This window comes from Cynocephalus volans, chromosome 9, assembly GCF_027409185.1.
Source record: "Cynocephalus volans isolate mCynVol1 chromosome 9, mCynVol1.pri, whole genome shotgun sequence".
Lineage (NCBI taxonomy): Eukaryota > Metazoa > Chordata > Mammalia > Dermoptera > Cynocephalidae > Cynocephalus > Cynocephalus volans.
Window position 1 is genome coordinate 82,350,006 of NC_084468.1, and position 19,351 is coordinate 82,369,356.

The following is a 19,351-nucleotide window of genomic DNA, read 5'->3' on the forward strand; positions in this document are numbered from 1 at the left end:
TTCAGAGAGAGTAGTTTTAATGAAGCAGGTGGGTGGGCGTCTGCCTTGGGTGTCCGCTCTGCATAGCCATGCTTTTCAATCTACGACTTCCAAGGACCTGTTGGCCGGTTACCTAGCTCATAGATCTGTGTGTGAGGGGTCTGGTGACCCAGCCTGGCATGTGAGGGGGGACCCAGCCTGGCATGTGTGGGGTCTGGGGACCCAGCCTGACATGTGAAGGGTTTGTGACCTAGTATGTGAATGGGCTTGAGGAGTCTGTGAGACCCAGCCCTAGCTCTACAATTGGCCCAGTCGGCAGGATTACTGGCAGGTAAAAGAGCCCAACAACTGGTGTGGTCGTGTAGCTGGACAATTGGCATCACAAATAGGATTAAGAGCACTACAATTGGTGATGTCGGCAAGATTCCAATATTAGCCTGATCACCACAGTAGCCTTTGGGAGATGCTGCTCTTAGTTATTGGCAGTCAATTTACCTGAAGGATTATGTAAGATTTCATATATTTCTCAATATAGACATAGTTCCCAGGGCATAGTAGATGCTTGGAGAATGTTAGCAGGGTGAAAATAAATAAATAAATATGGGCATATGATTTAAGAAGAAAATGCTTTACCTTTCTAAATTTATGTTGCCTCCAGTAGTGGAGTGAACGGTTTAGGTTTTGTATGCATTTAAAAAAAATGTTTGTTAAAATGTAATGTGAGCCTCACATTTCACTGCAGTTATTTACTATTTCTTTTACAGGTTTCAAAGTGGTCAACAGACTGGATGTACCTGGAGTGGATTTACCTTGTATAAATTGTCAAGTAAGAAAAGAATGCTTTTATTAGAGCATTTTATGATACACATATCAGAAGCATATATCTGGTTGGTATTCTAATTCAGGTCAGATTTGCCATGATCGTGTAACTTGTAGAAACTAAATCACTGATGTTAAGTGAAAAATCATAAAATGATTTTGTATGTCAGATTATACTGAGGCCATTTGCCATATATCTAACCAGATTGCATAAAAGTTAAGGTGTTAAAGCAGTAATTTGAATTCTAGTGGACAGAGGGTACTAGTGAAGGCAAGAAGTCAAATGGCATAGAAGCCAAACAGAATGAGTGACTGTAGACTTGATTTGCTGACTTCAAATGATTTTTTTTTTTACCCATTTTCAAAAGAAAACCTGATGAACAGGTATGTCTGAAGCCTCTTCACTTTGACAGGTTTTTTTGGGGGTGTGTGTGGGGGCATGGGAGATGGAATTCTGTTATCTCTGAATGCTTAGTGTTTGAAAGACGTTCCAAGATCAGTAGATAGATAAAGTGTTTCCAGTTTAGGCATAAAATGTTGATCTTGACCTGTTTCTTCTTGTTTATACATTGAGAACTATAGTTTTAAACATAGAAATAAATATTTAATTTGTCTGAACTAAGAATGAATTTGATTCTCAGTGAAGATGTTAATGTTGTTCATAGTCCTTTCCTTGGCTGTCTTCTCCAATCATTCATTGTAATTGTTTTCATCCACACCTATGCTTTAAATTATCATGCTTCTATTCTCTGCCTCCTTTAGCTCAGATCCTCATCATTTCTCAGTTAGACTCTAAATAGGTTCATAACATCTGTCCATTTTTTCTCCTTTCGAAACTGTCTACCATTTCATCAGCAGAATGGGTGTCTGATTCTGTCAGTATCCCTACAGTGACCCTCAAGGCCTCCAGGACTGGAGGGATGTGTCCTGTGGCATATAGGGCTCTTCAACTTCATCCAATCCTTGCCTGCCATTCTAGCCTTGTCACTTGTCTCTACACTTTCTATACCTGCACTTATAGCCTATGCATTTTTTATAGTTCCTCAGTACATCCACTTTCTCATTCAGTCATGATTCTGTTTCTTTGCACTTGCTGTTTCTTCTTTCTTGAATGCCATTCCCATCTCTTCTCTTGTTTACTTGGCAAATTTTTATTTATCCTTCATGATTCTGTTCTCTATTATCTTCACTGGCAGAGTCAAGCTTTCCCTCTCTGTCCTCCCATAATGCCTTCAGTACATTTCCATTTTGATTCTCAATATACACCTTAAAATGTTTGTTTACATGGCTCTTTTACAGTGTTCTGTAAACCCTTTATGGACAGATACTGTCTTCTATTTCTCTCTTAATTCCCAGCCCTCAGCACATAAACTGGTAGGGGTTTAATTGTTGTGCATTGAATGACTGATATCTGCTCTGTGTTTAGCACCATGCTATTTATAGTGGGCGAAAATTATGAGAATATGATTTAGTTCCTGTTCTCAATAAGGTTGTGATTTTATTTGGTGTATTAGACTTAAACACATGAAATAACTAGGGACCATAGATATAGCATAGTATACAAATGAATTATTTGTATTTTAAAAGTTTATATATACATTTATACACACATTCACATACATACATACACACATACGCACACACTGGGGGGAAGGATAGGTATCAAGTTTAAGTTATTAGACGTGCTTTATAGACTAGATCATAGCATAGAGGGGATAGGAAGGGAGCTGAGATTGGAAGGGGCACTATGTTCTGAGACATGAGCAAAGCTGGAGCTATTGGATTGATGAGTCCCACTATGCATGTTTTGGCTGTTTTATTTTCAGTAAATCTTAGGTATTTTATGTAGGTTTATTGTAAAAGCACATGCTACTTTTACGTTTAATTTTAATCATTTTAATTTGTAAAGGGCCAAAAATCAAATAGGGAAAAGAAGAACAATGAATGAAAGTTGAGGTGGATACTGGGTATGTTTTGGAAAGAGATTAATCCATATACAGAACAGTGAAATCTGGACCAAATAATTAAGTCCTAAATGCAGGTGCCAGATAGGAAGCGGAATGACTGACGATTAGAAGAATTGCATAGTGACAGTGAAGGTAAAGCCTCTCTTTGGCTGGGTTCTAAACAATAGTTGGGATAATATTTATTGAGACCAAATATACTATGGCTAGAACACTGCTTATCCACATGAAGAAAATGAAGAGAAAACCGGAAGTGAAAACACTCAAACAAAAAGCCAGACTTGTTAGGTCTCAGGAGAACAGTGAGAAAGGGTTTAAACTGCACAGAACATGGCTACATGATGGAAGCAGAACCATCTTCCTGGGGGGAGTCTAAAAAGAGGAACTGGTGGGAGTGTGCAGAAGGCTCACAAACTGAGCAAGTCATGCAACTATAAATTTCTCACTTGTATATTAGTTCCCTGAGTGCATTGTGCTGATTCAGTCTGGGATACATGAGACAGAGAGACAATTGAGGGAACTTATAGCTGGGTTGTTCACCTGGGGTCCTGAGGTTTCTAGCCTCTTCAGTTTTCACAGTCTTCCTTTGTGTGTTTTGTATGTGGCGTCCAGGGTTTTTAGCTGTTCTAGTTGGAGAAATAGAAGGAAGTCCTTAGACTCCATTTTGCTCCATTATCATCTAAAGTTTTGAAAGTCCCTACTTGGTCCTTGGAATTTGTTGTTGGAGCATGTTAAATTGATAGCTTTTCATAGGTAGGGGAATAGTGGCCTCAACATGCTTTGGATTCTGAGGCACCACAGAAAATAACTATAATAATGGCTTACATTTACCATATGCCAAATCCTCTTTAAATGTATATTATAATTTCCACAAGAACCTATTTTTACAACCCTGTGTGGAAGGGAAACTAGGGCAAAGAGAGGTTTGTGAGCTTTGCCTAAGATACCAAACAATCTGATTCCATAATCTGAACTCTAAGTTGCTGTGTCCCTTCTGCCATTTGACAAATAAAATTGTTTTAGTGTTCTGATATCCTAAATGGGAATCACCAACTTTCAGCAAAGGATTAAGGGAATTGATGATGGAACCAGATGCTTGAATTGATGTATTCTTAAGGAAATTCTATCCGTGATTCAAAAAGAGCTACAAGTACAAATTTAAATTTTTGCCACATTTCTCATTTGCTCTAGAATTAATTTTACAGCTTCTAAATTAAAGGAGTGACCCAACACTATGAGTTAAAATCAGGGCAATAACTAAACTCTTCAACATAAACTTACTAGTTCTTGACAATATGGTGGTCTGTTATGTTATTAGGTTGTCATGAAAACTTAAAGACTACAATTTGGAAGTAAGCTTCAGAGTCCATTGTATTTGTATATTTTGAAATTTTCCTAGACTAACATAATGTACTAGTTTGTCCTTGATTTTGTCGAGTTTGTAAAATTCATAAACTTTACTTAAAGTCAGGTCCAAAGCAAAGTGATAACTAACCAACCTTTGGTGCCTCGCGTTAGCTTTCTTATTTTCTCTTAAATCCTTTATAGAAACAAATGAGGTAGAGGTTACAATTCAATAATAAGTAGCCACAAGCCTCATTTGTTATTAGTAATATGTAGCCAAGAACCTCATTTGTTATTTTACAGTTGTTAGGGATAATGATTACGTTTTTTTGATTTTCATGATTTGATGATAAGTTTCTCTAAATATTATCTAGGAAAATGTTCTTTTTTGGTTTGACGGTTTAAAGCCAAAGCAATTTTAGGATACCTATGTGACAATTGAAGGAGGCCAACACTCGGAAAATTATTTGCTGAACTTTAACAGTATTCTAGTTAGTCACTGTGGTCAGTGTTATAACTTGAATTTTAGTTTTGAATCAGGTTCTATTACAAATTAGTCTGATACCACCCCTTTTTTGTTTGTTTAAGAACTAGGCAGGCAGCACTAATGCATTTGGGGGGTTATTATTATTGTGTTATAAAAATAAAAAATTTGTGAAATAAAAATTGTCAGAATACAGATAGATACTGGGTCTGGTTAATCATTTTTCCATCTGACTTTTTATAAATTGAGGCTTTTTCAATATTGCTTATGGGATTGCCAACATGTCTTAGTTCCTGGGAATAAAAATTTCTGTAGTCTTGCCAAATCTTTAAATTCTTAATTTTGAGTGTGTGTGTGTGTTTATCACAACTATTGAACATGTGAAAAAATAGTGTTAAGTTGTAAAATACACATAGGTATGTTCATATGAGGCCTCTGGACTGCTAATTAAAATTTAGATTATTACTCAATTTATGTTTCTTTGTCATATCCCCCGCTATGCACTAAGGCCACCTTAACTGCACTGAAAGTTTTACTTTCCCTTTTGCTAAATTGAATATGTCACCAGGCTCTATTACTTCTCCTTCTGTTGGTCTCTAGAATTCTCCCCCAGAGTTCATTCTCACTTCAACAATCCTCTTCAAGGCTTTCATCCTTGAATGATTGGGTTTTGGCATAAACTTTTAACTGATTTCTCTGCTTCTTGCTTTTCCATCCCCCTGAAGAAAAGTTGCTTTGAAATTTTTTTTAAATTTAAAATTATAATATTTTATTTTAATTTTTTATTTTTTAAAAAATTTTATTTTGTCGATATACATTGTGGTTGATTATTGTTGCCCCTTACCAAAACCTCCCTCCCTCCTCCCTCTCCTCCCTCCCCCCCCAACAATGTCCTTTCTGTTTGTTTGTCGTATCAACTTCAAGTAATTGTGGTTGTTATATCTTCTCCCCCCCACCCCCCGGTTTTTGTGTGTGTGTGTGTGTGTGTGTGTGTGTGTGTGAATTTATATGTTAATTTTTAGCTCCCACCAATAAGTGAGAACATGTGGTATTTCTCTTTCTGTGCCTGACTTGTTTCACTTAATATAATTCTCTCAAGGTCCATCTGTGTTGTTGCAAATGGCAGTATTTCATTCGTTTTTATAGCTGAGTAGTATTCCATTGTGTAGATGTACCACATTTTCCATATCCACTCATCCGATGATGGACATTTGGGCTGGTTCCAACTCTCGGCTATTGTAAAGAGTGCTGCAATGAACATTGGCGAACAGATATACCTTCGACTTGATGATTTCCATTCCTCTGGGTATATTCCCAGCAGTGGGATAGCTGGGTCATATGGTAGATCTATCTGCAATTGTTTGAGGAACCTCCATACCATTTTCCATAGAGGCTGCACCATTTTGCAGTCCCACCAACAATGTATGAGAGTTCCTTTTTCTCCGCAACCTCGCCAGCATTTATCGTTCAGAGTCTTTTGGATTTTAGCCATCCTAACTGGGGTTAGATGGTATCTCAGTGTGATTTTGATTTGCATTTTCCGGATGCTGAGTGATGTTGAGCATTTTTTCATATGTCTGTTGGCCATTTGTATATCTTCCTTAGAGAAATGCCTACTTAGCTCTTTTGCCCTTTTTTTAATTGGGTTGCTTGTTTTTTTCTTGTAAAGTTGTTTGAGTTCCTTATATATTCTGGATATTAATCCTTTGTCAGATGTATATTTTGCAAATATTTTCTCCCACTCTGTTGGTTGTCTTTTAACTCTGTTAATTGTTTCTTTTGCTGTGCAAAAGCTCTTTAGTTTGATATAATCCCGTTTGTTTATTTTTCCTTTGGTTGCCCGTGCTTTTGGGGTCGTATTCATGAAGTCTGTGTCCAGTCCTATTTCCTGAAGTGTTTCTCGAAAAGTTGCTTTGAATTTTGAGGTACATCGTAGTAGGTACATTTTAAGAATGCAATAAATGCTTGTTGTTTGGTAAGAAATGAGTTCTCAGAGGTAAAAAGTCAGATACTTCATTCAGTTATTGGGAATTTTAATGATGAAGCCATATTTTATTTTTTCTGTTGGGTGAAAAATCCTATGAAATTCAACTAGGTTATTTTTCCACACACCTTCTGCATTTTAAACCTGCATCCTTGCTCTCTTGTAGGTAATGAAAGAAAGAAAAAAGTGCTGGTTACTTATTTTGAGTGAATAACATTTAGGAGTTCAAATAGTAAAGTTAAAATTAATATTTTCTTGACAGATATTTTCCATTTTTATTTGTAAAATATATTTAGACTTTTAAAAAGAGATAAAAATTATCATTAAAGGTTAGGTAGTATGGGGAACATAAAAAGAAAATTAGCATTTTCATGACTTTTTCACATGGTGGTGGGATTGTTGAATTGGTAATGATTTATTTTTCTGGACTTTTTTTCAGTGGTTTGCTCTGTGTTTTCAGGAAGAAAAATAAAATGCTGATCTGAGTCTAGTTTGTTGCTTTTTCTTCAAAGTCTTTCACTAAACTTAAAAATTGTCGATGCTGAAAAGTGTACAGTGAAAGTTATGTGAATGTGAACATTCCTTGGGTTCTATTGTTTTGTGTCTCTAACATCACTCATCCATTTCCAACAGGTGTTCTGCCAGCTGTGCCCAAATGTTTTGAATGATTTAGAATCTATTGTCACACTTACCTTGCATTGTGGCTATTTACTGTAAAAGGAGTTCTCTGATTACATAGTTCTTTGGCACAGGCAAAAGACTGGAAGACAGCAAGTCCAATGTGAGGTTTATCTGCATGTTGTTATTGCTTCAAAAGAAGGAAGAAGTAAGAGGACTAAGATTTTTTGTATGTAGCACTCATGCATATAAATGGATTTTTCTTTTAATTTTGTAGATTTTGGCATGTCTCTTTATATTGTAGCAAGAAAGAATTTAAATGGAGTCAGAATAATTTTATTTTCACAACTGAGTGAAGATACAATGAAGTATGAACTCTCAGACATTTAGAGCTATGTGGTCTATTAAAATGGAAGAAAATCTCTCATATTTAACTCTTTAATGAAAAAGTAAACATGTAACATCTTTTCTATCTGTAAAATTATCTGGTCAGTGATTGTAAATGACTGGTTGGGAGCATATAGGAAATTTAATGAACCAGTCACACTTTTGTCAAGATAGTAAAACAAACTTTAGAACTTCTAGATATAAATTCATACCACTGAGATTAAGCTGTTCTTTGTTCGCTTATTGTTAATCAACCAATTAAACAAGTTTCCATTACAAGGCAGTAAATTAAATGAAGCAGTTTCCCAGCTGATAAATAGGGGTTGCCTTCTGCTATAATCAGTGTTGATACATCTCATTTTCAAACTGTAGTTGTATATAACAGACACCATGTTTAAATATCTTATAGCTGATATCAGATTTAACTATCACTGTCAGTTTATGGCATGCCACTGTTGGTCTGAATTCTAGCCTCATATGCAATTCCACATACAAGCTTAAGAAATGTTGCCTTTGGGCCGAGCCCGTGGCGCACTCGGTAGAGTGCTGCGCTGGGAGTGCGGCGACGCTCCCGCTGCGGGTTCGGATCCTACATAGGACTGACCGGTGCACTCACTGGCTGAGTGCCGGTCACGAAAAAGACAAAAAAAAAAAAAAAAAAGGAAATGTTGCCTTAGAGTTGAAGACATAGAATAGAGTACCTCCATGCTGAGAAATGTGGTCTTATTTGCAATTGCAAATATGTTTGCATTTCGTAGACAGAATAAAACCAATTAGGAGCTAGGGAACTCTTTCTCTGCATATATATGATACTTAATTTTAGAGCTACTATTCATGGTAATGATCCTAAAGCACTGTGATATCCTTAATCATCAGTCTTGCACTATTAAATTTTGACCATTCCCTTTAACTAGAACATTAAAACAACCAGACCTCTCCATTCTAAGAATTTCCAAGTATACATAGTCTAGTATGGTGGTGAAAAGAGTTGGCCTTGGGATCAATTGGCCTGCATGTGAAATCTCGCTCTTCCACTCACTACTTGTGTGACATTGAGTAAGATACTTAACATATCCATTTCTCTGTGTCTTCACCTCTAAGTGAAGGTAATAATAGTACCTACTACATAGGTTTGTTTGAAGGTTAAATGAATTAATATGTGTACCATGCTTAAAACAGTGCCCTGTACTGAGCAAATAAGGCTTAGCTACCATCATTTGGACACTTGGTCCTCCCATACCTGATGACTATAGGTTGAGAAACACTATTGCAGGAAGGAAAATGGGGCTTAAAATCACATTGTTTATCATGTTCTTCATTTTAAAGTTAAGGAAACATAAACAGAATGCTGTAAATAATTTGTTTAAGATTAAACAACTAGTTAATGTCATATTTGGGACCACGATTTAGGCTTTTTTTAATGTCTTGAATCTGTTCTGTTTTTATCTCAAGAGCATTCCAATAATTTTAATAGTTATGATTTACATATTTGATTTTCAAAATTTTTCTTTTCTCTAATTTGGAATTTAAGATAGTTAAAATGCTGCAAATATATATAGTAGAAAATATTTAATATTCATATACTTTTAGTCATTTAAAAAATTCTCACTTGGAAAATGGTTTGTATGTTTTGTTATAAAAGAATACTAAAAAGAAGGAACCAGATTCCTCTTTCACATCTGCTTCTGACCCAGTATAAAACCATGTACTTAACATTCTGTGCCGTAATATGTGGTAGCAGTTTTTTAATACAGAAGTGTAAGCTCTTAAAATTAATAATGCATTATTGCTTTCCATTTCTCCAGAGACCCTGATTCCATTCATCATGCTTACTATGTAGTATTTCTAATGTGCACGTAGTAAAGCGAAAATAACTAAACAGAAATTGTTTTATTTGTTTAGATGACCTTGTACAGTTTTCCTTTAAGAGCCTAATGACTTATATGTAATTTTTGCAAAGCTCTGTGGTTTACAACAGGGTATCAGACAGTGAGATGATGATGTTTGTACTTTTTGGGTAGCTTCAGTGTTAAGTGAGGCTTACTAGATGCAGAATTATAGAGAGGACCTAATGGCCTGCCCTCAGTGATTTTTTTAAAAAAAAGAACTTATTGCCTTATTGTAATATTATTATAATGTTTATGGTACAACCTGTAACCTGTATACCTACACTGACTGGAGAGATTGAATGGCTTGACTGTCTGGGACATGTAATAGATTCCAGCCTTTTTCCGTGACATCATTATTATAACAAACTTCTTTGAGAATATGAACAGCAGCTGTGCACTTCTGTGAGTTTTACGTTATGAAACATAACAACCTTTTCAGCTTTATAGAATTGATAGGACAGCCTAATGCGTAGCAAATGAAGCCAAACTCTGAGCTGTGAAACTGTTAACAGATCTAGTAATGACATGGGCCCTGTGTATGGAACATTTCATAACACAACAGGGAAAAACAGGGGTTCAGTATAACTTCACAGAATCAGTATAGAATTGTGATTTGTGTAGATGTGGCCTGTCTTAAGTTGAATCTGTTTTTGAAACTTTGACCTGATCTTCCAGTGTATGAGTGTTCCATTTTCCATTCTTTGAATAAAACAAAAAAGAATCGTTGGTCCTTGAAGATAAAAAGTAAAAAATGCATGTTCATATCATAAAGGTAATAGTCCATCTAATATGATGATGGGAAAAAAATCCCTTGGTTCAATATCCATGAATTATTTAGTTATAGAAAAAGAAATATATGTATTTCTAATCTGCATATAGTAAAGCAGAGATAAAGCATTTTAACAGAGAAATTTATCTAGCTATCACAGGCCTACCTGAAAAGTTCTTTACATACTATATTTACCTCATCAAACTTTTCTTTTTCTTGAATAATAATTCATTCTGTGATTTGCAGTACAAACTATATGCATTCCATATATCTATTTTCTGTAGTGAAAAAATAGCTAAGTAATAACTTTGAAATAATATCTTTTCCTGGGATATTTAAAATTCTGCAGAGTATTTTAAACAGAGAGATCAAAATTCCTGAGATGGGAAATTTTTTGGAAGAATATCTTTTATAATTCCCATTTATTTATAAATCTAGACTCTTGGAATAACAGTGATCTGACAAATATTTATATACAATCCTTGCTAAAAGTAGTGAGTACTTCCATAGAACGTTAGTGAGTATATTTGAATTATCTCTTATGAATCTTTTGACAATGAACTCTAATTTTTGAGATTGTTGTTGTCCCTATTTTTTGTGAATGGGGATGAGCTGCTTTTTGTTTTGCAGCATTCAAGAATATAAAATGTTTATTTTTCCTTTTCAGATTCCCATTAAAAATGAAAGAAAAATTTTGGTGGCTTTTAAAAAATATAAAATCTTGAACTTGTTAAGGAATAGTAGCTCTAAGTAGCTTGTTTAGGAATAGTAGCTCCATTTTATCAGTGTTTTCATGTATCACATAATTTGAAGTGAAGATTTTATGTGAGGCATCTAATACATAGAGGAAAAAAACTGCTTTACAGAAAGGTCTTATAATACATCTTCTTACAGAAGGCACTGGATCAAATTTAAAATAATTTACACATAATTAATTTTTCAGTGGCAAGAATTGAACCTATGGTACATATTGCTAAGAATAGCCAAAAATTATGAATCCACTTTTACAGTTTTCAGCCTTAATCACTAAATTAGTTCATCTGGTCAAGCAAAAAAGCCAACATGAGACAAATATTCTGTTCTCTTCCAAATACTATATTTTGAGATTAGAATTCATAGTTTATGTCGTGATATTCAAAAGGGCAAATTCAGGGGAATGATCTGGTTTTAGTAGAGAACATGTGAGGTCTAATTGGTGTGTTTTTATGATTAAATTTAGATTATTATTATTACTCAAAAATGAGAGCTTTAATTGTAGGCATACTGAATAAGTCTGGAAAGAAATTGCATGTAGTGAACTCTTAACAAGTGATATTTTTAAGTCAAGAAAATTCCAGATATAACTATTAGATTGGCTTAATACTGTTTACATGCTTGTCTCGTACTGCAGATAGCTTTAAGAAACTGGATAAAGTGAGGTTTGGTAGTGCAAGGTTGCTTAGGAATATTGGTATGGGATAATGTCATCTTAAAAAATAGTCACAATTCTTCCCAGATGCTCGCTCCTCTGAGCTAAGTAGTGACTGTCCTTCGTGTGTGTTAATCTTACCTTCTCTTTGATGGTAAGGTCCCTGAGGGCTGGAGCTCTTCTTTACTTGTACCGCACCCCATCATGATTGGAAGCAGAGCAGGTGTTTAATACAATGTGTTAATTGAGGTAAAGTGCTTGCTGGGCAACCAGGATTTTAGAGTCAGGTCACATATCCTGTGTGATAGGACCTGCTGGACAAGTGCCAATGATGGCATAGTAAGATTTAGTTATTTAGTTATCAGGCCCATCCTAGCTCCTTCAGCACTAGTGCTTCTTGCAGTATTACTCCATTCCTGAAAAGAATGTCTCTTCTGAAGGGAGGCCTCCTGCAACCTGTGCCACCTCTGGCTATTCATGGCCTTCATCCTGAACCACACATACTCTAACAGGCTTCACTTTCTTCTTCCAGTGCTCACAGATTCAGATTGTACTACCACTACTTACCACCACTACTACTACTACCACCACCACCACTGTCCACAATTTACTGTCATTACGTATTAAATACTTTACATATGCTAACTCATTTAATTCTCACAGCCACATGAGACAAACATTTTACATGCAGGAACAAGTAACATATCCGATGACTCACAGCAGATAAGGTAGAGACAAGATGTTCACCCAGGACTTTCTAACTCCAGACCTCTCCCCTCAGCGTCTTCCTGGTCATAGCCTATTTTCCTATCACGACAGGTACTTGCATTTCTCTAGCTTTAGTTGTGTGCTTTCAGTTCAAACTCATTTTAAGTGCCTTTGTCTATACCAGGTGGCAAATTCTACAGTAATAACATGGAATCACTCTGAAAGGTCCTAGAAGAACAAACATGTTGAGAAGCAGGAAGGAGACCTGAAATGAGGGATACAGAAGAAAGGCAGAGTAATGCTAGAGAGAGAGCAAGGTAACATTCACAGTTCTCTGAGTCTGTGACAAGAAACCCTCAGGTTTCCAAGCCAAATATATTATAGTCAAGCATAAAACCCAGATTTCTGCCTGAAACCAAATGAGTAAGTGGGGCTTTTGAGGTGTCTGATCCTCTTCAGTTAGATAAAAGCTAAAAACAAAGAAAAAGGGAAAAACAAGAAGCATAAGGACAGGATGAGGCTTTGTAGTTCCTATCCTTGAGGAGCTCAGGTCCTTTCTTTTAAGATTTTAAAGGTCCATATAATTTGAGTTCCCTCTTGTCTAACTGTTGGGCAGGGCCACAGATCCTTCAAACCTGTCCTGCACAGGTCGTGAGCCAGGCGGTTGGAAAAAGATCCTGGGAGCCATTGATGAGGTTGACATGCTTTGTTCAGATGTGAGCTCAGCCCCACAATGGATCAGAGCCATTGTCTTTTAGTAAGGAACACATGGGCGCACATGCGCAGTTAACAGATTTACAACAGATATGAGGTGAGGGAGCCTGACCAGCCTGTCTCCATTTTCCTCACACTAACTATGCAAACTTGTACAATTTATGTAGCTCTCTGAGCTTATATTTCATCATTTGTAAATTAGAGATGGTAATTCCAGAATCTGGGCTGTACGACAGAATATGCTGTCCGCCCCCCACCCGCCCCGCCATTTATTTTTTAAACTACAGTTGTCTACATTTCAGCCTAGATTTGCTAACACACAATGTCTGCCTGGGCTTGTGCTGAGGTTGGGAGATGAGAATGGGTGGGGAGGTTGTGAAGCATGCCTTGCTAAGGATTGTTGGCATTGCTTTTTAGCTAGTAGGGAGGCAGTGAAGGTATTTAAGCTGTTTATTAGTATTCTCTGACAACAGTGACTGGAAGTAGGCAAAAGGATATGACATCAAACAGGTAACTAAACATATCTTTATCTTCTGATATGTGTAAATTAGATTAAATATATTCTGACATGTGTAAATTAGATTAAATATTTGTCAATAAATTGTATTCTGAAAAAGAATAAGAGGTGAAGCAGTTAAAAAAATTAGCCTTTTTTTTCAAAGATGGATTAATAGTTTTAATTTGTCTGCAAATGAAAATTTATTCATTCTTTTTAATTCATTCAGCAATGTTAATTGTGAGTCTACCAGGTGCCAGACACAAATATGTTACTTCCTTGGAGGTAATAATTTAATCTTATTGAGCTGCTGCCTCCATGTGGAATAATTGAAATAGATTATTTTGAATCAAGTGTGGAAGGATATTTACCTTAGGACTTTTTAATGGATAGAAAATAAATATATAGTAATTATCTTTACTTCTCACTTGTATCTTCCTCTTAATTATTAATAGTTAAAAACAACCTTAATTTTAAAAAAATAATCACTACTGTATTCGCTTTTAAAAAAGAAAACATTTGGTTTCATTATCAAGCGGAGAAGAATGTGCTACAGATGGCTTAATATCACTTTTGCAGTTTTTTGTCTTGTCCCCAGTTCTTGCTATGTGCAAGAGTTTGGAATAGGCTGCATTTCTTTTCCAAAAGTTTTATGATGAGGAACAAACAAGTCCCATTTAGACTTTGCTTTTAGTATTTGCCATTACATTCCTTCCTTCATTGCCGTTAAAATATTGGTGGGATTCCCTTTATGGAACATATTTTTACAATAAGGTAGAAGCATTTGAAGCTAGTTCAACTTTTACTAGCAGGCAATAGAAACAGAGTACATACCTACTGTAGGCTTTCAGTTAATTTCCTTTTATAAGAGCCAGAGATCACAAGGGTAAACCTACTCACTCAGATTTATGTAATGGTTACTGGAATGATTGATACTTAGAGGTTAAGAGACAGGGTGGTTTAGTGGAAAGTAAAGCAGTTTTGGATTTGTAATCATGTCTCCTAGAGGCTCACACATTACTATACCTTTACTAAGTTCATTATGTAAATTTCTTAACAAAGACTCAGTCTTCTTACCTATAAAATAGATGTATTAATTTCTATCTGATGGAGTTGCTGAGGATAAAATGGCCTCAATTGTATAATGTTGAGTATACTAATTATTCTGATTTGAACATCCCATATTGCACACAGATACTGATATTCAAAGCTGTACCCCACAGATATGAATAATCAACTATGTTCCAATAAAAAAGTAAATAAAAATTTCTCAGCCTTTATTTTTTGCTCATATACTTCATGGCTGAGTGGGAAGACTGGGACTGACTGTATTTCATATGTTGACTATACAAACTGCAACTTTGGCTAAATTCCTAAACTTCCTACCTATACAACCCAGATCATTATGGCTGCCACATATAGCTGCTCCGATTGTGCACTGAAAAATGCTGGTAACTCACTTCACATAGATTATAATATGTAGAATGCACAACAACCTTTGCAAGATTGTTATGAGCATTGCCTGAGCCCCTTTGAGAGTAGTTAAACATAAAAAGAATAGGGACTTGGGAGCTCAGGTTCCTGGGATTATAATTCAGTCCTTCCACTTATCAGCTGTATCATCTTGAGCAAGTTACTTAACCTTTCTGTGCCTTACTTCCCTTATCTTTAAAAAGGAGGTAACAGTATCTGTCTCAAAGGGATATTTTGAAGAGCAAATGTGTTAATATTTATAAAGCATTTAGAATAGTTTCTGGCACATACTGAACACAATATGTATTAGCTCTTTATCTTATTGTTTAGTTAAAAATTAGTATGGTGCTAAATGCTCTTTGACTGGTAGTTCTTAGTATTATTATTATAAAAGACTTACACTGCATGTTTATGGTCCTTCTCCATTATGTCTTTCCTACCCGCCTTATACTATGCTTCAATTATCTTTCCTTCCTTAGAATTCCATAGTATTCTAGAAATTATAGTTGAGATTTAGAAATTATAGTATGTAATTTAGCTTAGAACTTCTGCCGCTTTATAGTATGTATATTTCTCTCTCTCTAGTTAAAATGGGAGATACCTGAAGGCTAGGACCATGATCTGTACCTTTATGATATTCTTAGCTTTTAGCACCTTCTGCCTTGCCTATGACTAGTGTTAGTTGAAGACGATTCAGTTTTTGCCCTCTGCTCTGAAGGGAGTGGCTCTCTTCAGGCTTTGAGGCTTGAGAACCGGGAAAGACAGCAGAAGCTGTGTATTCATGGTCTCGTCTTTCAAGGATTTTGTAATCCATTTGATTATTTGATTAACATACAAAACAGTGAAAAACAAAATGTAATTAAATTCTAGTGTATATGGTCTGACTAACAGAAAGCAGTAGGCATTTAGAAGAGTCATGTCTGTATGTGCTGAGATAGGACAAGAGGCTTCGTGAGGGGTGCAACTTAAATGGAGTTGTATGTTGACTAGATAGAGGTACACTGGGCCTTCAGACAGTGCTGATAATATTAATACTTATGTTAATACTAATAGCCAGTTCTAATATTATTCCTAAGAGCAAACACTAACAGGAACATGCTATGCTAGGCATTGTTCCTTGTGCTTTTTTTACATGTACTAACACATTTACTTCTTACAAGTCTATGAGGCAGTAACTACTCTTATCCCCATATTATAAATAAAGATCTGATGTTACCAATAGATTTTAGTTAGTTGTGATCATGATTACAAGTTTTACTTTACTCTTTGTAAGTTCACAATAAATGAAAGCCTTTAAGTTCTCAAGAGCCAACATTTTGAAATTATATTCCATCATATTTTCTAACCAATTATGCCTTGTAATTTTCCTTTTGTTCATATTTAAAGACTTTATTTTTTAGACAGTTTTATGTTCCTTTTTAAATGAAAGTTTTTTTATGATAACCCTCTCCCTGTAAAGACGTAGTATAATTATCAACAACAACACAAAAAGATAAAAGGCTTTCATATTTCAGAATGTGGGGTAACTTATTTTAACCTTCTTTTGTAATTTAGGTCAGCATATCAGATTTTAATGGTTTCTTATTTGTAAGATTAAAAACAACTGGTAAAACTCATCTCTAGAGAGAAAAAGAACAGAGTATTGAGTTTGCAAAATATTTATGGTGGTAAAATTCTGTATTTAATTTCTAGCTACTTGGGTAACAGGCTAGAATTAACTTTGATAGACTTACTGTGCTCTTGTCAAACAAAATATAAATTGTGGATCACTGGCAAATCCTATCAGTAGTATTTTTGGCAGCCCTTTGGTGGAAACAGCCTGATTTTTATTGTGTTGTTTAATGGAAAAAATAATTTAAATCTATCATTTACTTTTACTCTTCAAAGAGTCTTATCTCAACTTCAGTTTGATTTGTTTGTAATTACATCTTATTCTAATGAGATGTAAGCTGTATTCCTTGTAACATCAGAGAAAACACTTATTTTCTAATAGAAATAAGTATTAAGAGGTAGCTACAGATGAACACAGACTTTATTGTTGGTAAAATAGTCTTAAGTTGTGGAATACTATATTGATACACAAAGCATTCAATGATTGTTATTGGTATATTCATTTGCCAAAATAACAGATAATCAATAGGGTAAGTGTTGTAAGTCCTCAAATTGGGGCCATATTTCATGTGAGTATTTACCTATCTTTCTTCTCATTCACAGATCTTGCTGTTGATTAGTGTTAACAATCCTGTGTTTGAGCTTGGCCATGAAACTCGATGCCTCGCCTAGGAGGCCTGCCTTCCAAGGCAGTATATGAGGTGTGACTATAAAGTGTGAGACTGGTTTCCTCTTTATGGACACACTGTGTACATAGAGTCTGCCTCCTATTTGGTGACTTTTCCCTTTCGTAACGTGTGTGTGTGTGTGGGAGATTGTGTGTAAGAATTCTTTGTGTCTCTTCCTTTGTCTTTTTTCTTGCAATTCTTTGGGATGTTTACAATGAGCTCTAGTACTTGTCCTGCTAAGTTTGCTATTTCATTTGCCCTTTTTTCTTCTTTCCTTCTTTTTTTGCTCTTTTTTTCCCCGTTGTCTGCACTGCAACTTTAGATGAGAAACATTTTTCTTTGACTGGCCCACCTGTCCTGTGTTCCTTTAGCTCATCACAGGGATGCATCATGGATGATCTTGTGATCACTCGTTTTTTACTGAAGTCTAGGAGGTAACATATAACTTCAGTGAGTGAATTATTTAATGAACTCTAAGATACAGTCTTGTTTGTCTATGATGATGATAAGTGTTACTGATTTTAAGATGTATCTTTTTCAAAGATGTTATAATGTAAAAAAAAAAAAAAAATGCAGGCTTTTGCATCAGTGAAGTACAATAACTTTTTTTGTTAGGTCCTGGCTACTGTGGGTTATCATTCATGTTCGATATAAAGTAGGAAGCATAATATGGATGAAACCAAGATAAACATATATATGCCAAACTCCATTCTTTGAGAATTTCTGAAAACAACTATTTTAGATAGGTCATTATTAATTTTGGAACCTGACTACTACATATGTTCTTGAAAATATACAGAATAAAAGGAAAAAGAAAAATGTAGTTTTCTGATTTTTAGTCCATCACTTATTAGCATTCTACTGAAAAAGCAGAACTAGTAATAATAATGTTCTGTTTGGATCATTCACATATGGTCAGTATACCATGGTGGTTTAGAGGAAAGCAGTCTTAAAGCTCTAGAATGTATATCTGTGAGACCTTAAGCAAATTACTTCATTTTTTTCAGTTTTCTCAGATAATAAGCACACCTTACAGAGCTATGTTGAGAATAAATTATTAACATAGGTAAGACACTTTACACAGTATCTGGGCATCTGGCATGTATATTAGTTTGCTAGGGCTGCCTCAAAATACTGCAGATGGGGTGGTTAAAAGAGCAGAAATTGATTTTCTCACAGTTCTGGAGGCTGGAAATTCAAGATCAAGTTGTTGGCAGGGTTGTGTTTTTCTGAGACCTCTCTCTGGCTTGCAGATGGTTACCCTCTTGCTGCCTCTTCACAAGGTTGTCCCTCTGCGAGTGTGCATCTCTCTGGGGTCTCTTTCTGAGTGTCCTAACCTCTTCTTCTAATAAGAATACCAGTCATATTGGATTAGGGCTCACCCTAAAAGCCTCATTTTAACTTAATTATCTCTTCAAAGGCTCTCTCTCCAGATACAGTCACATTCTTAGGTACTTAGGGCTTCAACATATGAATCTTGGAAGAACACAATTTAGCTCATTACGGCAGGTCTACAGTGTTACTTATTACTCAAAAATGTTTATTGCTTATTATTATAAGGGTGCTCTGATGGTGTACAGTGTCGAAAGGTATAGTGTAGGTAACATGTATTACTATATGCTGAAATAAGAGGACTCTGCTTGGGCTGGAGTGGTCAGGAGTTCACGTGAGAACGTTCGTCTTTTAGCTGAGTGGTGAGGATGATAGTGTAAGTTTAAGCAAAAGAATCAAATAGTTTTGAAATCCTGAGTTTGGAATGGACATGGTATGGTTTGAAAAATGTGAGAAAGCTGTCTTGGCTAGAAAAGAGGTTCAAATTTGAAAGTTTTGAGAGGCTAAGGACCTATAAGATAAAGGAGACGAGACTTTAGAGTCACTTAAAGGCCAGACCGAAGTGTTTTAAGTCTGTGTTCTTAGTGATGAGGAGCCTGTATTAAAGATTATTGAACTGGATAGTGACATGAAAAGAATTTTAGGAAGGTCATACACATTCTTTTAGTCTATAAATTTGTGTATATTTTAAATTTAAATAGTAA

At 35.5% G+C, this 19,351-nt stretch overlaps 1 protein-coding gene across 6 annotated transcripts in view; it reads left to right on the top strand.

Moving 5' to 3' along the window:
* The window catches only part of BMPR1B (bone morphogenetic protein receptor type 1B), a 345,860-nt gene that overhangs the window by 122,589 nt on the left and 203,920 nt on the right, over nt 1-19,351 (top strand). For 5 of the 6 annotated variants that reach the window (XM_063107357.1, XM_063107356.1, XM_063107361.1 and 2 more), the window contains one exon: nt 744-805. The exons of the other annotated variant lie outside the window; for it this stretch is intronic. The gene's annotated coding sequence lies outside the window, so the exon portion shown is untranslated. The remainder of the gene's footprint in view (nt 1-743; nt 806-19,351) is intronic. 6 annotated transcript variants of the gene reach the window in all.